Genomic DNA, 21,826 nt, shown 5'->3' on the forward strand with positions numbered 1-21,826 from the left:
AAAATAGACAAAGAATAGATCTGCATTAGTATCACCTCGAATCTATCTACAGGCCCATGCATGTGATGCAACTATTTCTTTCTATCTATCTAGGTCTAGGACCGCCTAAACCTATGCTCTGATACCACTAAATGTAATGGCCCGGCCCACTAGTGATATTGTCTGCTCTGGGCTGAAGCCCTCACAGTTTTAAAACGAGTCACTAGGGGTTACGAATCGCCAACTTATAAACCCAGCATCTCTCCCGTGTTTTGCCGATGTGGGATTTGCCTAGGGTGTTACACACCGCTCTTGGAAAGATTCTGTTAGGACCCCATAGATTTGAATGGATATAATCTATCATACCTTTGGTCTTATGCATTGCGTTTTTATTGAACTTCACCCTAGTCTATTTACCAAACACACAGTGTTCACAAAAGTACATGGATTTTATTTTCTACTCGTCTAAAAAATCTTGCTTGCTCAACACAAATAACCCTCTTTCACTTATATGACCTAGGCGCTTATGCCATAATTGAGTTTAATTCTGATTATTACTTTCGAATCTACTATAACTTCCCTTGAAACTATACTACCCTAAAGAATATACAATCATGAAACCAAACTACTCTTCATGAGTACCATAGAGCCCCTACACACTTTGAGAACTCCATTCTTTATATGGTATCTGAATCCATAAGAGTATTTAAGTATCTTGAAAGAAATCAAGTTCCTCTTTAGTCCTAGAATATGCAAAAACTCCATAGTTTTGATAATGCCATCAAACATCCTCAATCTAATATTACCAATTGCTTCCATAGGTAATGCACCATCATTGCTTAGAAACACCTTACCACTTGCCTATTTGTAAGTGACAAACTAGCTTCTATATGTACACATGTTATATACAGCACCAGTATCAAAAATCCAAGAATTTTGTCCATGATCTGAACTCACAAATAAAATTTTCCCAACACTGTCATGACCATTAAACTCGCTAAACCTATCAACCGCAGTAGAACTTTTTAATTGGTTTACCTTTTTATTTTTCAACTTGGGATAGTCTCTCATATAGTGACTTTGCTTTCTGCATTCAAAATATAGTGACTTTGCTCCCAACATTCAAAACAATTAGCCTTTTTTATTCTTGACTTAGATCTGGCCTTAGATTTCTTTCTGCTAAAATAACCATCCCTTGACTGTGTTCTTCCCTTGCTCATAAAACCTTCCTCCCCAATCGTTTCTCTATTATCTGGAAAATTCATTTTCAACTCCTTCAATTTTAGAGAATTACTAACATCATCTAGTGAAATATTATCTTTCCTAAATAATAGAGCATCAACAAAAGTCTCATAGGAGAGTGGTAAGTAACATAACAAAATAAAGGCCTGATCCTCATTATCAATATCAATATCAATATTTTTCAGGTCCATAATGATTGAATTAAATTCATCCAAATGTTCTTTAATTGGTATACCTTCACTCATTCTTAGATTGTAAATTCTTTTCTTTAGATACAAACCGTTGGTCAATGATTTGGTAGAGTATAACTCCTCCAATTTCTTCCATACCGCAGATGCTAAGTTTTCACTAGCAATCTCGCGTAGGACATTATTAGCGACATTCACGAAAATTATGTAGGATCAAGGAAGATTTGATTTTGATCTTCAACAGACTGAAACTCAATCCACCATGAAACTTCTCCACCTAATACTTCATTGAAGACAACACCATTTATAAACCCTAGATTGCATGCACAAAGCTTTGGTAATAGTTTGTAGAGATCTCGAGAGCCTAAAGCACCTGGGAAGAATCCTTCTTGATGGGTCTTATGAAAGAGCACATTTGTAGGCTTGACACTACATCCAACCCAAAATCTTAAGGCAATGGGTTTATAAATCTTTTTCACTTATATGTCTCTCACTCATCCCATCTTTTTTTAATATGGGAATTCCGCACTTATATATTTCCAATAGTAATGAATGAAGATACTAAGAAGTTATGTGAATTTGGCTTATGCTTTGTTGTTTCATTAATCAAGCCTTAATTAGTAGTAACTTATTGAGCCTTAATGAATAATTTGTTTTATTTACAACTTATAAAATAAAAATTCAAGTAAATTTGTTTTTTAAGGAAGTAATTTCTACTTCTTCAAATGTTAGTAATAAGTTTTTTTTTTTTTATTCAAGTCTTACAAAAGCTATATAATAAGTTGATTTTCTTTTATTCTATTTGACTATTGGACAAAGGGAATGAGTATTAATTACAAAGGAGGTTTGGTTGAAATTTCATTAATAAACATGTCAACTATGTGTACAACAAGGTGAAGCTATACATAATTTTATGAAGAGTAATTAAATTACAAATTAAGTTGTAAAATGAGGAATGAATATTTCTTTTATTTAATTGAAGGCTTAAATTAAGCATACTAAATAAATGAATTAGCTTGGCTTGTTATAGGCCCTTGAAGGCTATGGTATGTTTATATTAAATTAGTTATCTTTAACAGAAGGAAGTGCATAATTTTTGGGTATAGGTATGCAAAATTTTTGATATAATTCACAGAGCCATGTGGACCTAATCCTCATGTTTATGAGGTATATATGCAACCTTTAGGTGTGGTCCAATATATATATATATATAACGAGATGGAAATCATTCCATTGAATTTAGAGGCGAAAGATTTATTATCTCTATGGGATTAAATCCTGAGTTATTGCGAAGTAAAGAAAAACGAAACGATGGGATTACGGAAGTAAATATTCTTGCATTTATTGCGACATCACTATTCATTCTAGTTCTGGGCTTTATTTGTAAAGCCTCTATTTCTTGGTAATCAAAACCCAAAAATCTATGAACTAGCCTATGTTTGACTAGCCAAGCAGATAAAAGACCCTGCATCTTTTTTTTTTTTTATATATATAATTATAATATAAGTATTTCACTTTTATGATAAAATTTATGAAAATTGACTTGTCCTTTATTATTTTGTACAAACGAATCCTATATATATATATATATATATATATATATATATATATATATATATATATATATATATTGATTATCCTCAAATTAATATCAAATATCTGATTTTTAATGTCATAATATAGGCTGACTTATTTACTGATTGATTGATTTATCTGATTTATCTTTTTTAATTAAGTGTTTGAAAAATCTATATGTTTCTATAAGGATTTATGTTCAGTTAGTAAAATTTCAGTTTGAACTCTGTAGTTTGTCTCTAAATTATCCATTTCTTAGTTAGGAAGTTGGGTGTGAAGCCAAAACTTGGGATAAAAGATGTTGCAATAAGGAAACTTAAGCTATATTGCAAGGGAAATGTTCGAAGTGTCGAAATCTGAGTTATGTAGATATCATTGTGACGCCCCTTACCCGTCTACTGTATAGCCGAGTAAGAAGTGCCACATTCGGTGCCAGAGCACCCTATCTTATTTTATCATATCTATTGTAAACTTTTGATGTCATTTAAAACATGTATTCTATGTGTAGAATTTTTTTTTTTTATATATCTTATACCTGTGGAGACCCGGACAGGGCCTCCCCTGTTTTATTAGCATCTGGCGGGTTTCCACTAATCACTTGTTAACATGTCCATATTCATTTCACACATTTCTATATCATATTCTCTTGTATCATATCATTTACAATAATTTATGAGATCTAAAAATGAAGTATCATCTATTGCATTCATATAGAAATTCATAGATAATAAATTACAAGTTTTCATTTCAATCTCAAAGTTTAATTACAAGTCCAAAATGAAATACATCATGACTAGACATAATGAACCAAAATACTAGTCTATAAATGGGCCCTACCAAAATACAAAAGACCAGTGAGGTGACTCTGGACAGTGGCAGATCTAGTCAGAGCTTTGTCAGTGCACTACTGGTGCTGCTGCTGCGGCTACTGCGGCTGATGGGACTGATCTCCAGTACCTACGCGATGGAAAACTAACGCTCTAAGCATAACGCTTGGTGGTGCATAATTTATAATAACAATAATTTAACAATTGAAATAATATCTGCAAATCATAATTTTTGGGTCTTTTACATTTTTATTGCTCTTTGGAAGCAATTAACATTATCAGCATCTTTTATGATTACTTATTGTATTTTAAGTCTTAATTAATTTTTATCAGTGCCCAAGAAACCTATAACAAATTATAAAAGCTAGATGCATGGGAGTATACGATTTAGATAGCCATATGTCTACCCTGTATACATCTGTCAGGCACGAGGCCAGCTATCGGGCACGAGACCCGCAGTCAGGCTTGTAAGCCAAAGATAAAGTAGGCACAATGGCCAGTAAGTAGACATATAGCCTATAGAACAATCATACCAGACATATATTATCAGTTCATGATTTTCTCGGTAAGCAGTACTGCTATCTGTAGTCCCTAATTGGTATACCAATTTATCCAAACTAAATAAATAAGTCTAGGTATACTATGGGCAATTAAACATTTTTAATTATTTTAGCACTATTCACTGTTACTATTTTCTGGTACTGTTCATTGGTACTATTAATTTCATATTAATAGGACATTAGTCCCAATTTACATATTCATATCATTTTTAATAATTAATTATCCTTATGAGTATTTTAATTATCATATATAGTATTTTTCCCATGAACCTTTCTTTAGGTTCATTTTGATGTGTTATCTTTGTCTAGGAATTTGACTAGGTTAGGATGTCTATTTTGTAATGACCCGACCCACTAGTGATATTGTCCGCTCTGGGCCGAAGCCCTCACGGTTTTAAAACGCGTCACTAGGAGTTACGAACCATTAACTTATAAACCCAGCATCTCTCCCGTGTTTTGTCGATGTGCGATTTGCCTAGGGTGTTACATATTTGGTCACACTTCCTTCACAATAAATGCTCCTCTATGTTTAAACTTGAATTTCAGTTTTTGAATCACTGAATTTGGGGTTATAGAACTCATGTTATAGTCAAAATACCATAACTGGTCCCTTTGCCTCTAAGCTATCTAGAATTTACAATTTCTAGTCAATAAACTTTGACCAGTCATTTGATCATCTTATGGTCATTTTTAGACTTAGGTTCCTTCACAAGATATGTTCCTCTATGTCTTAGGGACTCCCAAGTACAATTTCATAATTTTTCAAGCTTGGTATAGTGAGTTATAGTCAGTGTATTAACCTGGACTCTCAGTCCTATAAGGGCAATAACTAACTTCAGGGCAGTATGTTTGACCCTCTTTTTAGGGTCTTTACACTTAGAATTTAGCAAAAGTGTCTAAATCAATGTTGTAGCCCTAAGTATCATGTTTCCATTGATGTAATTTTAGGTTATTTGGACCAGTATAGAGAGAGTTATGACCAAATGAACACGTACTGTTCATTTGGTCATTTTCTGGGTTGGCAGTTTTAGTGACTCAACTTATGCTAACAATTTGATTTGGTTAAAAGCAAAACTGGGTCAAGTGATCTTCATGAAAAGTGTAGCCCTATGTCTAAGCTTTCCATTGATGTAATTTTAGGTCATTTGGACCAGTATAGAGAGAGTTATAACCAAATGAACACGTACTATTCATTTGGTCATTTTCTGGGTTGGCAGTTTTAGTGACTCAACTTGTGCTAACAATTTGATTTGGTTAAAAGCAAAACTGGGTCAAGTGGTCTTCATGAAAAGTGTAGCCCTATGTCTAATCTTTCCATTGATGTAATTTTAGGTCATGTGGACCAGTATAGAGAGTTATGACCAACTGAACACGTACTGTTCATTTGGTCATTTTCTGGGTTTCAATATTCGGTTATCCAGGTTTGGGCAGAGAATTGGTCATGATTTTGGCAAGATTTGGGCATGGTGTATGCATGAAAAATGGGCTATTTTGAGTTTATTTTCACCTCCAATTGGCCTCATACCAATTGGAGTCACACATTTTCAGTTATGGGTTAATAAACCCACTGAACTCATTGAGTCCAAACCTGCAGAAAATTGAACACTCCCAATAGCTCAATTCCTTCAACTTCCTTACTTCAATTTGCATGCAATACACTTCTATAAGCCACAATCTCAACTCAATAGGTCAATTTCAACATTTACACCAAGTCCTCAAGCATTTAAACAAACCCTAGTTTTCAAAGTTTTAAATTTTCACAACACTACACAATCAAACACTCAAACATTTCAACTCATCACACATTCTCATGGAACCATTTTTCATCACTTAAAAGCAACAAACATCAAGTTCTATGGCTGCCAAAAATTCAAGGGTTCTTTCCTCAAGGTTTTCTTTTTGTTTTAATGATATTTATGCTTGGCTAAATATGCTTTTCATGTTTAATAAAGAGAAGAGCAGGGATTAGTGCACTAACTTTACTTGAGCTTCCCAAAACTTCAACCTTTCTCCTCTTTATGATTATCTATAGCTTTCTTAGAGTGTGGGGAGGATTTTTAAAGAAATGTGTTATGGCTTTCGGTGAGGAAATGAGGGAGGAATCAAGCTTGAAGCTTGAATAACAATGGTGGAGGAAGGAAACCAAGGCAGCCGGCAATGAGAGGGAAGAGATGAGGGAGAAGATGAGTTAGGTAGCTTTTGTCTTTTTGTGGGTATTTATATATTCCATATATGTTGTACTTTAATTTTGTTTTAAATTTTTATAAGCTTATTTTTCTTTTCTTGTTTTCTTCTTCTTTCCTAATTCAACTCATAATATAATTTGTGTTAATTATTTTTATTCTCTAAATTTTATTTTGACATTTAGGTCAAAATTTACCTCTGGGAGTGAAATGACCAAAATGCCCTTCATAATGCATATCGGGTTATTTTTATTATTTTTGTACCAATTTATAAATCCTCTAAACTTTAATTTATTTTTCTCTAATTTTTTTTTCCAATATTTCTTTAACATTTATTTCTTCAATTTATGCCTCCTCACTATAGTTTAGGTGTAGTTCCAGACATTTTGACTGTCCGAACAGATATTAGTCGTCCGAACAGTAAAATGTACGGACTACCTATGGTGAGGGCGTTACAATCATGGCTTTGGGTGTTTCCATGTGATTGATCAACAGGAGCTTTGCCTTCTTACCTTGAAAATGATTGTAGATCGACTTGAGGAGCGGAGAATAGCTTATGAACGTATTATAGATTTATTGATAAAGTATGGTGGAAAACAGTGGTAGTGAACTCGCAAATATATGAGGTCTACTTTCATTTTTCATGGATGTGAAAGAGAATGTGTTGAAGAAACCACCAGAGATTTTTAGTTGAAGAGTTGACGAAAGAGATAGAAGGTAATTTGTGAGTTCACATCTCAGCTCAGGCCCTAAAAATCCTTCACATTCTCTTGTTTTTGACCCTAAAAAGGGGTTTTGTCCCCTGGTATTGGTAGCAATGCATTTCATGTCGCTTCGTCCTTTAGCTTATCTACGCCATTATTAAGGTTGATAAGCTCAATGGTTGGGGGTGGGGGCGCGCGCGGTTGCTGTGAAAGATATAAAAGGAGAGATGGGGTAATAGGGCTAAGTGAGACAGATAGACAGAAGTCAAAGGCTATGAATGAAAGGGGGTGAGAATAGAGGGAGGCAGAAGTCAATTTATCAATATACAACATAGATTTATTTATTAAAAAATAAATTATAAATAAGAAATTTAATTTTGAAACATAATTCTAAAAATACACATATTTTTATTAAAATTATAATATTTAAATATATTGCTTCAAAAAATTTAAATATATATAAATAAATTAATTTTAATAAAAAAAATAAAATATTATTATTGGGATGAGTTTTAATAATTTAGAGTGGGGGGACTTTCTTCTCGTCCTCGTTCCACGCAATATTAAGAATGAGGTGAGATCCAAAACAATTGATCAGGTGTGAGAGATTGGACTGGGACAGTTTTCATCCCAATTACATAAGCTTTTTGTAATTTGCTCTTGCTCTTTATTTTTATTTTTATTTTATTTTAATACAGAAGAAAAGGTCAACTTAGAAGCTTCAATGCTTAAAGCTTTCCTCTCAGCTATCTGCTATTTTTTCATTTAAATTTTTTGGCCAAAATTTTTTTTTGAGTTTCTTATAGTTACTCTTATAGTCAAATAAATTCTTATTAATTTGATTAATTCTTTTAAGTTTCTAACAATTACTCTTATAATTAAATAAGCTCTTATCAATTTAATTTATCTTTTTAAGTTTATGACAATTACTATTAAAATTAAACAAACTTTTGTTAATTTAATTAATCAATTTAAACTCTCTGTGAATCGAAAATTCGCTTTTACAAGTCACACTAGATACTGTGTGTGCTTCATTAAACGTGACTCCAACATATCGAATGCCATTAGCTCAAGCGCTTGAAATTAGGAGAGAGCATTTAGTCGGTTCGGTTTCGAACTGAATCGAATATTAAAAATAAAAAAATCAAATTGCTTAAAAATGTAAATCGAACCGAACCGATCACCTAAGAATAACTGAACCAAACTAAATCGAAAAATATTAGATCAGTTCGGTTCCGTTGCATTAAACCGAAAATATTAGAATTTTTATTCTTTAGGCTGATCTTATGCATCTTGGGTCTTGAGGCTTATGCATCTTGGGCTGAAAAATTATTTGGGTCATTTTACTTTTTGGTTTAATCTGTTTTATCGATTTTAATCGATAAAAAACCAAACCAAACTAAAAACGAAACATATTAAAAATTTCAAACCGAACCGATTGAATCGAAATAGCTCGATTCGGTTTGATTTTTCAGTTTACACCAAAAATTGCACAGACCTACTCGAAACTCCTTTTCTGCATCCAATATGAAACTTATCAAAAAAATAGTAAATTTAACGCTAGGCATTTTGAAAATTTTAAAATTTAAAACTTTCCATAGGAACTTCCTGGAAGCTACAGAGGGACAACGAGGACGTTACAGAGAATCATATAACAAAAGGTCCTCACACATATTTATCATTTATTTGCTCTGATAATTATTACTAAAATTAAATAAGCTCTTTCTAATTTTGTTATTTCATTTAAATTTGATAATTAGTTTTAAAGTTAAAAAGTTGAAAATTTGGATCAAGGAGGTCTAATATCTATTCTTGACTCAAATTTTCAACATTTTGAAAACTAATTGTCAGGTTTAAATGATAAAAGGGCTTATTTCATTCAAGTAATAATTGACAGAGCTTAAAAAAATTTTTTACTTAATTTTTTTTAATTAAATATAACCACGGATTCCAAATAAATAATAAATATGTGTGAGGACTTTATATTATATGATTCCCTATATCCTCGTTATTCCTCTGTAGCTTCCAGGAAGTTCGTATGGAAGGTTTAAATTTCGGACTTTTTTTAATACTCGTTGCCCTTTGACTTGCACCCGATGGAGCAAATCATTACGGATTGATATTAATTTTATTGCTCTGTTACTTGAAGAAAGTTGCAATTAAATTTTTTTTATTCTGGACTTTTGAAACTTACACTATGTTTAGATATCTTGAAGGGGAGGAAGGAAAATAAAAGAGGGAAAATAAAAAATAAAAATTATTTTTTTTCTCTTATTTTCCTTCCTCATATTTGGGAATGAAAGAAAAATAATAAAGAGGTGGAAAATATAGTTTATTTTTCTTTGTTTGGGAAGAGATAAGAGAGGAAAGAAAATAGTATTGTTTTTTTAAATTTATTATTTTACTCTTAATTTTATAAATTATTTAAGAAGTTAAAATAAGAAATAAGAGTATATAGGTAATTTTTTTTAATCAAGTACCTTTTTTTCTCTTAGTTAATTTATTTTCTCTTTAAATTGAAGAGAAAATAATAAGTATAAAATAAACATTATTTTTCTTTCTCTCAATATTCTTCTTTCATTTTCAAATATAAAAAAAATGAGAATCTCAATTTATTTTTCATATATCCAAATAAAGGCTTAATGAGCGGAGAAATCCCTTTGGACCCACAATTTGGAGAGGAAAGGAAATAAAAATAGAAAATTATTTTTTATTTTTTATTTAAAAATTAAAGAAAAATAATGAAAAGAAGGAAAATAAAGATTATTTTTTTTATTTGAAAAGAAATAAGAAAGAAAAGAAAATAGTATTATTTTTTAAAATTTACCATTTTACTCTTAATTTTATAAATTATTTAAAAAGTTAAAATGAGCAAACAAAAGTATATAAGTAATTTTTTTTAATTAAATACATTTTTTCCTCTTAATTAGTTTATTTTCTTCATATAGAGAAAATAATAAGTATAAAATAAATATTATTTTCTTTTCTATCAATATTTTTTTCATTTTTAAACATAAAAAAGTGATAATCTCACTTTATTTTTCATCATTTATTCTCTTTCTTCTCCCCTTTGTATATCCAAACAAAGCCTTAATTACCTATTTCCCTCATGGATTCTTACAGGACATTGTAAAGTGTACCAGCGCAAGCGGTGAATTTTTATACGAGATAAATATTATGAATTTGTGATTTATTTGCAAAAGTGATTTTTAATTTTCCTTCATTTATGATTCCATGCTTCATCCTCATGATTGTTTAGCTTCCAGGAATTTTCTTGCTTGGTTCCTTCTTGAAGTCTTGCTGGAGGATTGCTGGAATTTATTCAATTTAAGGTTTTATTCTCTGCAGAAAGTTACTGCCACTGCATCTGCTGTGAGGAAACTCATCACAGATCAAGGAAGAAGTACTACCTAAACAGGAAACAGAGCCCTAATAAACAGATCGAGGAAGAAGAAATACTACCTAAAGGAACCAAGGCAAAAGTCTTTATCACTTGTCATCGTCGTCTCTCTGCATCTACGATTCAACTGAGATGATGGAGTCTTTTGATGGACTATCTTTTGGTTCGCACTATTAGCTGATCGAAGCAGAAACTTTTATTATGGTTTCCATCGCTTTATTGTAAGTCAAAACTTTTATTCTATGCTTAGAAAGGTAATTTGATTTTTCTAAACAACTAATGCATGTGATGATAAAAAAAATCATAAAGAAAATAAAATTAGTTTGGTATGTAATTTTCCTTTGATCTAAAGCTCAACCATTGGGTAAATGGAAAGCTAGGGTTTGACCAAACAAAATTTCATTGCATATTAAGTTAAGCCATAGCACTAATTTTATGTTGCTCAGATATATATGGGTCCGTAGTTGGCTCTCTTGCCTAATGTTTAAGCTGGAAACCCTTTTTTTTTTTTAATTAAATTGTCCCTTTTTTTATTTTTTATTTTTTGGACCTGTCTGTTGACATAATTAGCTATGCAGTAACCTAAACAATAACAAAGGGTTAACAATCTTTTGTCTATAAAGGATTGAAAACGAACATAAATTGTTTTGCAAGATGTTGCAAGTATTAGGATTTTTTTTATTTATTTGGATCGTTTTTTTATAAAAATGCACGGCTTGAAGGAAAATGTTGGTGTAACATAACTCTTTGGTTGTCTCAATACTTTTTATTCATCATTAGGTCTGAGGCTAAACTTGTGAAAGAAATTGTGGAACATATTTTGAAGAAATTGAATCATGAACCCTCAAGAGACTTAAAGGGCCTGATTGGAATTGACTCGCGCATTACAGAGATCATAGATTTACTACAGACTGGATCATCCAAAGTTCGAATTGTGGGAATTTAGGGAATGGGTGGCATAGGTAAAACGACTATTGCTGGAGCTATTTTCAATACACTCTCAAGTCAATTTGAAGCTTGCTGCTTTCTTGAAAATGTTAAGGAAGAATCAAAGCAATTTGGTGGGCTTGTTTGTTTAAGAGAAAAACTCCTTTCTGAAATACTGGATGAAGAACATCTGCATATTACCACTCCCAACATAGGATCCATTTCCATTAAGGATAGGCTCCAGCGCAAAAAGGTTTTGCTTGTTCTTGATGATGTGAATGATGTAGATCAATTAGAATTTGTAATTGGAAGATGCAATTTTGGTTTGGGAAGTAGAGTTATTGTGACATCTAGAGACAGGCATGTTCTTATGAAAGGAGTTGATGAAGTATATAAAGTTGAGGGATTGAATGATGATGATGCTCTGCATTTGTTCAGTTTGAATGCTTTTAAGGAGAAGTATCCAAGGAAAGATAGAATGGAGCTATCAAATAGAGCTGTTAAATACGCTCATGGCAACCCCTTGGCAATTAAAGTTATTGGTTCTTTTCTGTTTGGAAGAATAGAACAATATTGGGAAAGTGCACTGGATGAACTTGGAAAAATTCCTTGTTCATCATATTGTTCCCAAATATGTTGTGTGAATTTGTCATAAATTTTTTTGAAATTCATTCATTTATACTAGACAAGTTCATAGTTTCAATCTTGTAACATTGGTCAATGATGATTCCTTTTTTCCTTCACCAGGAAAAGAGGGAGCCTTTATTGATTTCTATTCTGAAGTGATTTTGCTACGAACACCACTGTAACTGTTCATTATGGCAACTGCTTCCACTGCACATAAATGGAAGTATGATGTCTTTCTTAGCTTCAGAGGACAAGACACCCGTGACAATTTTACTAGCCATCTACATGAAGCTTTATGTCGTAAAAAAATCAAAACCTTCATAGACAATAACCTTGAAAGAGGGGAAGAAATAACACCAGCACTTTTGAGAACAACTGAAGAATCAATGATTTCTATAATCATTTTCTCAAAAAACTATGCATCTTCTCCATGGTGTTTGGATGAAATGGTGAAAATACTTGAATGCAAGGAAAATTTTGGACTGATTGTTTTGCCAATTTTCTACCATGTAGATCCATCCAATGTAGAAGAACAAAGTGGGTGTTTTGCAGATGCATTTACTGAGCTTGAGAAGAACTTCAAGGAGAAAATAGAAAAGGTGCCCAGGTGGAGGGCTAACTTGGTGAAAGCAGCTGGTATATCTGGATGGGATTCCCAAGTGATCAGGTATGTATGTGTTACTCTTGCTTTTTGTTTAAGGTTTCATAAGGGAACATTGAGAAAAGGTGAAAAAAAAAAACTGTCTTTTTGTGCAGATGTAAATGCAATTGACGATTGATTACAGTAGCAAATAATATATTATTTATATAAGCATTTAAAAATGTTTTTGCTGGCAAAATTTAGAATTAGAACTAATAATTGATCAGAGCATCGTTTCCTTCAAAATAGGTATGGGCCGCCCTCCAAATTCAACCAAACTTCTTGATGAATAGTAACACCGTTAATTTTTTTTTTTCAAAAACCTAAAAACAGCAACAACTCACAAACAAAATTAATAACAGAATATCCTAACACCAAAAACATGAATTCCAATAAATTTCAGTCCCTAGCAATGGCGCCAAAATTCTTGGTGGCTGTCGAATCCACCAGAAATTAAATTAACTGAAATTACTAATTATGAAATGTTTTCTGCAGTAAGTGGTAAATCCAAGTCGAATCCTAGAGACTAAATTATTAAATTTTGTGCGCTTGTGTAATGGAAAAAGAAACAAAGGTTGGAGGGGTAATTCGCAATCCAAAGAAGAATTCAAAAATTAAAAATTAAGATCTAAAATTAAATAAGAAATTCTCAAATTAAACAAACTTCAGTCCAAGGTAATTCGCATTCCAATACATTAATTCGATCATAGACAAAAGAAATACAATTATCTCTTATTGAATACTTAACGTAGATTTACCAAACAACAAAGTAAATCCCTAACTTCCCTATATTCATCAATTCGAGCCCAACACCCTTGTTGACTCTAATTATTAACTAAATTGGAATTAAGAAATCCTCATCAAATTAATAACTGCTTTAAGAATAGGAAGTAGTTAAGCTGAACAATAATTTATGAAGCATAAATCATTTAATTCACTCTATTTTTTCCTTAGGTTATTATCGAAAACTGGAATCATAATCAATAAAACCTAATTACTACTCATGTTCAATCTTACACAACAATTACGGATTAAGAAGATGAACTAGCACTTGACCACATCAAACAATTAACTAATAGGCCTTTTTAGCAAATCATTCAATAGATCAAAGACAATGAAATCAGAAAACAATAAATATTCAAAAAGACATAAATTAAATTAAGAACCTGGTCTCACAAATCAAGCAAAAGAACTTGAATCCCTTGAACTGAATTAAAAACTTAGCCACTCATGTTCATGGCTTACAGAAAAATTAAAGAAGAAAATTGAAAAAATCTTGAATGTGAATAGAGAACGAAAGTCTAATTCTCTCTTTTCGAGAGGCTGTTCAATGGTCCCTTGTGTCGGCTGCTGCCTCTTCTATTTATAATAAATGGTCTACATTTAGATTTTTAGAGTCTCTGTTAAAAACTGCAGCTGGAGCAAAATCAGAAAACTGATTGTCAACGGATACACGGCCCGTGTATCACTACACGGCCTAGGCCCGTGTAACTTACTGGAGCTGAATGGGTATGTATTGCATTGGCACAGAAGGTTACACGGGTCTCTAGGATTTACACGAGTCAAGTTACACGGCCTGTGTACTTTATTTCTTCCTCGGTTCTCTAGATTTCTTCTGGCAAAATGTTACACGGGTCTGTGGTTATGCTTACACGACCTGTGTACTTTGTATCAACAACGCTTCTCAATCCTTCGACCTTTCCAAGTTTCCTTCCACACTTTTATGTTATGGGACTTCACGAAAACCCTGAAAAATACAGCATGAGTCAAATTAATGCAAATGCTAATTAAAAATTTCTCCATTTAACATAATTATTTCAACAACTCTCTAAACATATGCCTAATAGATAATTATACGTTAATCAACTGAATTAGGCATAATGATACCCAAGAAACATTAAATGTGATGGAAGTAAAATTAATAAATTATGCACTTATCAAAATTTCCTTCATTTATGATTCCATGCTTCATCCTCATGATTGTTTAGCTTCCAGGAATTTTCTTGCTTGGTTCCTTCTTGAAGTCTTGCTAGAGGATTGCTGGAATTTATTCAATTTAAGATTTTATTCTCTATAGAAAGTTACTACCACGGCATCTGCTGTGAGGAAACCCATCACAGATCGAGGAAGAATACTACCTAAGCAGGAAACAGAGGCCCTAAAACAAAGATCAAGGAAGAAGTAATACCTAAAGGAACCAAGGCAAAAGTCTTTATCACTTGTTGTCGTCGTCATCTCTCTGCATCTACGATTCAACTGAGATGATGGAGTCTTTTGATGGACTCTCTCTATTTGGTTCTCACTATTAGCTGATCGAAACAGAAATTTTTGTCATGGTTTCCGTCGTTTCATTGTAAGTCAAAACTTTTATTCTATGCTTAGAAAGGTAATTTGATTTTTCTAAACAACTCATGCATGTGATGATAAAAAAATCATAAAGAAAATAAAATTAGTTTGGTATGTAATTTTCCTTTGATCTAAAGCTCAACCATTGGGTAAATCTAAGGCTAAAACATTTATGTTAACAATAACTCACCAGGTAGACTTAGTTTTGAGTCCTCTCCCCAGTTTGCATGCTCAAAGAAATAGAACGTGGAATTCCAAATGAACTTTTGCATACCAAACATGCTGTGTGAATTGGTCATAATTTTTTTTTGAAATTCATTCACTTACACTAAACAAGTTCATTGTTTCAATCTTGTAACATTCGTTGATGATGATTCCTTTTTTTCTTCACCAGGAAAAGAGGGAGCCTTTATTGATTTCTATTCTGAAGTGATTTTGCTACGAACACCATTGTAACTGTTCATTATGGCAACTTCTTCCACTGCACATAAATGGAAGTATGATGTCTTTCTCAGCTTCAGAGGAGAGGACACCCGTGATAATTTTACTAGCCATCTATATGAAGCTTTATGTGGTAGAAAAATCAAAACCTTCATAGACAATAACCTTGCAGAGGGGAAGAAATAACACCGGCACTTTTGAGAACAATTGAAGAATCAATGATTTCTATAATCATTTTCTCAAAAAACTATGCATCTTCTCCTTGGTGTTTGGATGAAATGGTGAAAATACTTGAATGCAAGGAAACTTATGGACTGATTGTTTTACCAATTTTCTACCATGTAGATCCATCCAATGTAGAAGAACAAATTGGGTCTTTTGCAGATGCACTTACTGAGCTTGAGAAGAACTTTAAGGAGAAAGTAGAAAAGGTGCCCAGGTGGAAGGCTAACTTGTTGAAAGCAGCTGGTATATCTGGATGGGATTCCCGAGTGATCAGGTATGTATATATTACTTTTATTTTTTGTTTAAGGTCTCATAAGGGAACATTGAGAACAGGTGAAAAAAAAAATCTTTGCAATTGATAATTAATTACAATAGCAGATAATATATTATTTATACTCATTTAAAAAAAGCTTTTGCTAGTAAAATTTAGAATTAGAACTACACATTTGATTGCAAAACTTAAACATGGAAATGGAAAGCTAGGGTTTGACCAAACAAAATTTCATTGCATATTAAGTTAAGCCATAGCACTAATTTTATGTTGCTCAGATATATATGGGTCTGTAGTTGGCTCTCCTGCCTAAATGTTTAAGCTGGAAACCCTTTTTTTTTAATTAAATTGTCTCTTTTTTTTATTTTTTATTTTTTGGACCTGTCTGTTGACATAATTAGCTATGCAGTAACCTAAACAATAACAAAGGGTTAACAATCTTTTGTCTATAGAAGATTGAAAACGAAACATAAATTGTTTTGCAAGATGTTAAGTATTAGGATTTTTTTTATTTATTTGGATCGTTTTGTTATAAAAATGCACGGCTTGAAGGAAAATGTTGCTGTAACATAACTCTTTGGTTGTCTCAATACTTTTTATTCATCATTAGGTCTGAGGCTAAACTTGTGAAAGAAATTGTGGAACATGTTTTGAAGAAATTGAATCATGCACCCTCAAGAGACTTAAAGGGCCTGATTGGAATTGACTCACGCATTACAGAGATTATAGATTTACTACAGAATGGATCATCAAAAGTTCGAATTGTGGGAATTTAGGGAATGGGTGGCATAGGTAAAACGACTATTGCTGGAGCTATTTTCAATACACTCTCAAGTCAATTTGAAGCTTGCTGCTTTCTTGAAAATGTTAAGGAAGAATCAAAGCAATTTGGTGGGCTTGTTTGTTTAAGAGAAAAACTCATTTCTGAAATACTGGATGATGAACATCTACATATTACCACTCCCAACATAGGATCCATTTCCATTAAGGATAGGCTCCAGCGCAAAAAGGTTTTGCTTGTTCTTGATGACGTGAATGATTTAGATCAATTAGAATTCGTAATTGGAAGATGCAATTTTGGTTTGGGAAGTAGAGTTATTGTGACATCTACAGACAGGCATGTTCTTATGAAAGGAGTTGATGAAGTATATATATATAAAGTTGAGGGATTGAATGATGATGATGCTCTGCATTTGTTCAGTTTGAATGCTTTTAAGGAGAAGTATCCAAGGAAAGATAGAATGGAGCTATCAAATAGAGCTGTTAAATACGCTCATGGCAACCCCTTGGCAATTAAAGTTATTGGTTCTTTTCTGTTTGGCAGAACAGAACAATATTGGGAAAGTGCACTATATAAACTTGGAAAAATTCCTCAGCCTAGAATTTTTCATGTGTTGAGAATAAGTTTTGAAGTGCTAGATGATGAAGAGAAAAGTATATTTCTTGATGTTGCATGTTTTTTTAGGGGGCAGCAAATTGACTTCGTAGAGGGAATACTAGATGGTTGTGGTTTCTCAGCAGGAATTGGAATTACTGTTCTTGTTGATAAATGCCTTGTCACTGTCCTTCATAACAAGTTGAAAATGCATGAATTGTTGCAGCAAATGGCTCATGAAATTGTTCGCCAAGAATCTATTAAGGGGCTGGGAAAACGCGGTAGATTGTGGAGATCTTGTGATGTCTGTCAAGTGTTAACCAAAAATCTGGTGAGAGCCATATGCATTCCACATGTTTTTATACTTACATGTGTTTCTATTTATGTGTTTATCAAAGTAAGCTTAATATATTGGGGTAACCTGTGCTTTATTTATACTTATCTGTGATCTTCAGGGAACTGAAAGGGTTGAAGGGATATGGTTAGACACATCTCAAATAGGAGAAGTGGACTTGATTTCAACAGCCTTTTTGAGGATGTATAACCTTAGATTGCTCAAAATCTACAATTTTACAATTAGAAATAACTGTAAACTGCACCTTCCTCGTGCCCTTGAGTTCCTTTCTGATAAGTTGAGGTATCTCCATTGGAATGGATGCCCTCTGAGCTCTTTGCCATCCAATTTCCAGGCAGAGAACCTTGTTGAACTTAACCTGGCTTACAGCAATGCTAGACAGTTATGGACAGGAGTACAGGTATGTTGCATTATTTTCTTGATTCCCTTTCTTCCGTCATTTCCTTTTGAAAATGCATTTTAGTTTGGGCATGTGCCTATTGTTGTATCCTATTATATTGTTTTTGCTGAATCTTGCGAGTTTAAAAGAGATTAACCTTTGCAATTCTGAGCACTTATCTACAGTGCCTGACCTCTCTCTGGCTAAGATTCTCGAGAGAGTGAATTTTGAATACTGTACTAACTTGGTAGAAGTTCCCTCATCTATTCAGTCTTTAGAGAAGCTCGGTGATTTGAATATGAGATACTGCACAAGCCTTGAGATCTTTCCTAGTGTTATTAATCTGAGATCGCTTAAGACTCCTAACTTTTCTGACTGTTCAAATCTTATGAAGTGTCCAGAGATTGCAAAGAACATAGTGTATTTAAACTTAAAAGGGACTGCAATAGAAGAACTTCCCAAATCAACTGGGCATCTCAGTGATCTCATAACATTGGATTTGAAGGATTGCAAAAGAATCAGCAATCTTCTAGAAAGCATTTGTTTATTGAAATCCCTTGTGACTATTAATCTCTCTGGCTGCTCTGATGTCACCAGGATTCCAAATATTTCAGGGAAAGTGAGATTCTTGTACTTAGTGAAACTGCAATAGAAGAAATTCCCTCTTCAATTGGTAGTCTCTCTAGACTCTCTTGCTTGGATCTTACAAACTGCAAAAGGCTCAAGAATCTTCCTTGTGATGTTTCTAAGTTGGCATCTTTTGAAAAGCTTATTCTTTCTGGGTGCACAAGAATCACTAGGTTTCCAGAGGTTTCGAGTAATATAAAGAAGTTGCTTTTAGATGGGACAAAGGTCGAAGAAATTCCCTCATCAATAGAGTATTGCTTTGAACTTGAGGAACTAGGCCTGCAAAACTGCACAAGATTTCATATTCTTCCGAGTAGTTTTTGTAAGTTGAAATATTTGCGAAGGCTTAATCTCTCAGGCTGCTCCAGATTTGAGAGTTTCCAGAAATTTCGTGTGACAGGGATTCATTGAGATTTCTTCACTTAGATGGAACAGCGATAAGAAACGTGTCCTCACCAATGAAAAATTTGTGTGGTCTTTCTATCTTGCAACTGAGAAACTGCAAAAATCTTAAATTGAGTGGTGTCTCTATCTGGGAAAAACTTGGTGTCTCTACTTGGGAAAGACTTTTTCCATTGTCAATGGCCATCGCAGAATTCCAGTGGATAGATTTGAGGTTCTGCGTAAGCTATATCTAAATGATTGCAGCATATTGAATGTGCCTAATGCTATTGGCTTCTTATTCTCACTAGAAGCATTAGATCTAAGTGGAAACTTATTTTCAGAGATACCTCAAAACATCCTTCAGCTCGAAAACCTGGAGTACCTCGGCTTAAGAGATTGCCTGCAGCTAAGATTAATACCTGCACTTCCACCGCGGCTGACAAAATTAGATGCAGAAAATTGCATTTCTCTGCGTTCTGTAACTAGTAAATCAACTGGAGTGGAAGGAAACATTTTTGAATTCCTTTTCACTAATTGTTACCAGTTGAATAATTTGGCAAAGAAGCGTATCATGGCATATGCACTAACAAAAATTCATTGTTATTCCAAAAGGCTGTGCAATCAGGTCTATTTCTGTCTCCCTCATCTATTTTTTCTTTTTCTTTACTGATCAGATTCCTTGTTAATTAGAAGTCATGGTGCAGATACCTTCTGTGGTGGCAAGGGAATCTTGTTTATGCTTCTCTGGATCTGAAATTTCAAAGTGGTTTAGCCATCAAAATGTAGGATTTTCCACAACAATCCAGCTGCCTTCACATTGGGCCAATAGCGAGTTACTGGGTTTCATTCTCTGTTGTGTTATAGCATTCAACAAACTCCATATAGACGACTCTGGTTTCCAAGTGAAATGTAGATACCATTTCAAAAATGAATCTGGAGACAGCAATGATCTATATAGTTATTTCAGCTGTTGGTATGGTTCAAGAAATTTGAGGAAGCATCATATGTTCATTGGGTATGATCCGTGTTTGGATGTTAAAAGGTGATGGGTTTGGTAGATACAATTAAGGTTTTAATTGAATTCTACTTGTTGTTATTATTATTATTATTATTATTATTATTATTATTATTATTATTATTATTATAATGTTATTCAACAAGTATCCCGTGGGGCTAGAATCGTGACGTGGATGTAGAACCGATAAACTGGTCCTTATCTCTTGAAAATCTAATTTGTTCTAATTTCTATGGCCCGCCGGCAGATTGCTTTTGAAAACTAGCGGGCAGCTACAAGTAAAGGATGAACATGGCACAGTCAAAGTGATGTTGAGACGGAGGCGGCTGTTGAGTGTTATCATATATATATATATATATATATAATAAATTTAATAATAATTACATTCAATATTTATACTAATATTTGATATTAATTATATATCTTAATTAATTTTACACTCATTTTAATATAAATATTTAAACTAACAAATACAATTATTTAAACTAACAATTAATAAACTCGTTATATAAAACTGAGTTCATACTAAATGCACCTTATTTATTAATTTCATGTCAACTCTTTGAGAGGTTGAGGTACATTTATCATCTTGTTTACTCGAATTTTAGAAAAAAAAAATAATAAATAAGTGATAGGAAATAAAAACGATTGATTGACTAAATATGTAACTGTTTTTAGGATATTTTTGATTGATTACTTTATATACACTTGTTTTATAATAATAATAATAATAATAATAATAATAATAATAATAATAATAATAATAATAATAATAATAATAATAATAATAATTTGTACTTTTAGTCTTAAAGATAATCATTAGTTCTAATTCCTTGGTATTAAAGATTAGGGAAAATTAAAAAAAAAAACTTTGTGTTTTTACTCATTTTTATTTCAGAATTTGTGATTCATTTTGTGACAAAATGATACCCTGAGATTCGCACCGTTAGTAAAAGATAACTTTCTGTATTCTCTCCATTAAGAGATATTGACGTGGAATAGAAAGGTGCTAACGTATAGCAGAAATATGCTAACGTGTTTGTTCTGAAGTTCGCCACATAGCTCCTCTGGTCCGTTGTTCCATTATACTTATCTAACATAGGCAATTTGAATTTTGGTGGAAATTATTCAGCCAAGATTGACCCGAAAAATGGAGACTCATCTCCCAACCCAAAGTTTTTCTCCTCCATCTATTTCTGATACCTTTATACTGCTTTTACCAATCCCCAATTCACCTTTGGTCCTAGTGATTCATCATATTGTTCTTCTTGTTTGCTCACCGTGATCTGCTAGTTTTTTCTTCCTAAATTGTTTGTCCACTGAGTGATCTTCTATTTGGTTTCTTTAGTTTTAGCTGTATCTACCCCCATGGAAAGTGTTCTTATGACTTTTCCTGCTTTTGGGATAGGTGTCCCTAATGGAGCACTGGTCCCCCATATCAATTCTTTGAGGAAAGCGATTTGAATCTCCATCTTCTGGATGCGTTGGTACATATGCTTTGGTGTCGTGCCTTGAAACAGGTTTTGCTGATCTAGGATGATAATGTTATGTGGTGA

General features: G+C 32.9%; 1 pseudogene; it reads left to right on the forward strand.

Moving 5' to 3' along the window:
- Positions 1-14,976: 14,976 nt before the first annotated feature.
- Positions 14,977-20,109, forward strand: LOC131171356 (disease resistance protein RPV1-like; annotated as a pseudogene).
- Positions 20,110-21,826: the final 1,717 nt, after the last annotated feature.

This window comes from Hevea brasiliensis, chromosome 12, assembly GCF_030052815.1.
Source record: "Hevea brasiliensis isolate MT/VB/25A 57/8 chromosome 12, ASM3005281v1, whole genome shotgun sequence".
In the NCBI taxonomy this organism is placed as follows: Eukaryota; Viridiplantae; Streptophyta; class Magnoliopsida; order Malpighiales; family Euphorbiaceae; genus Hevea; species Hevea brasiliensis.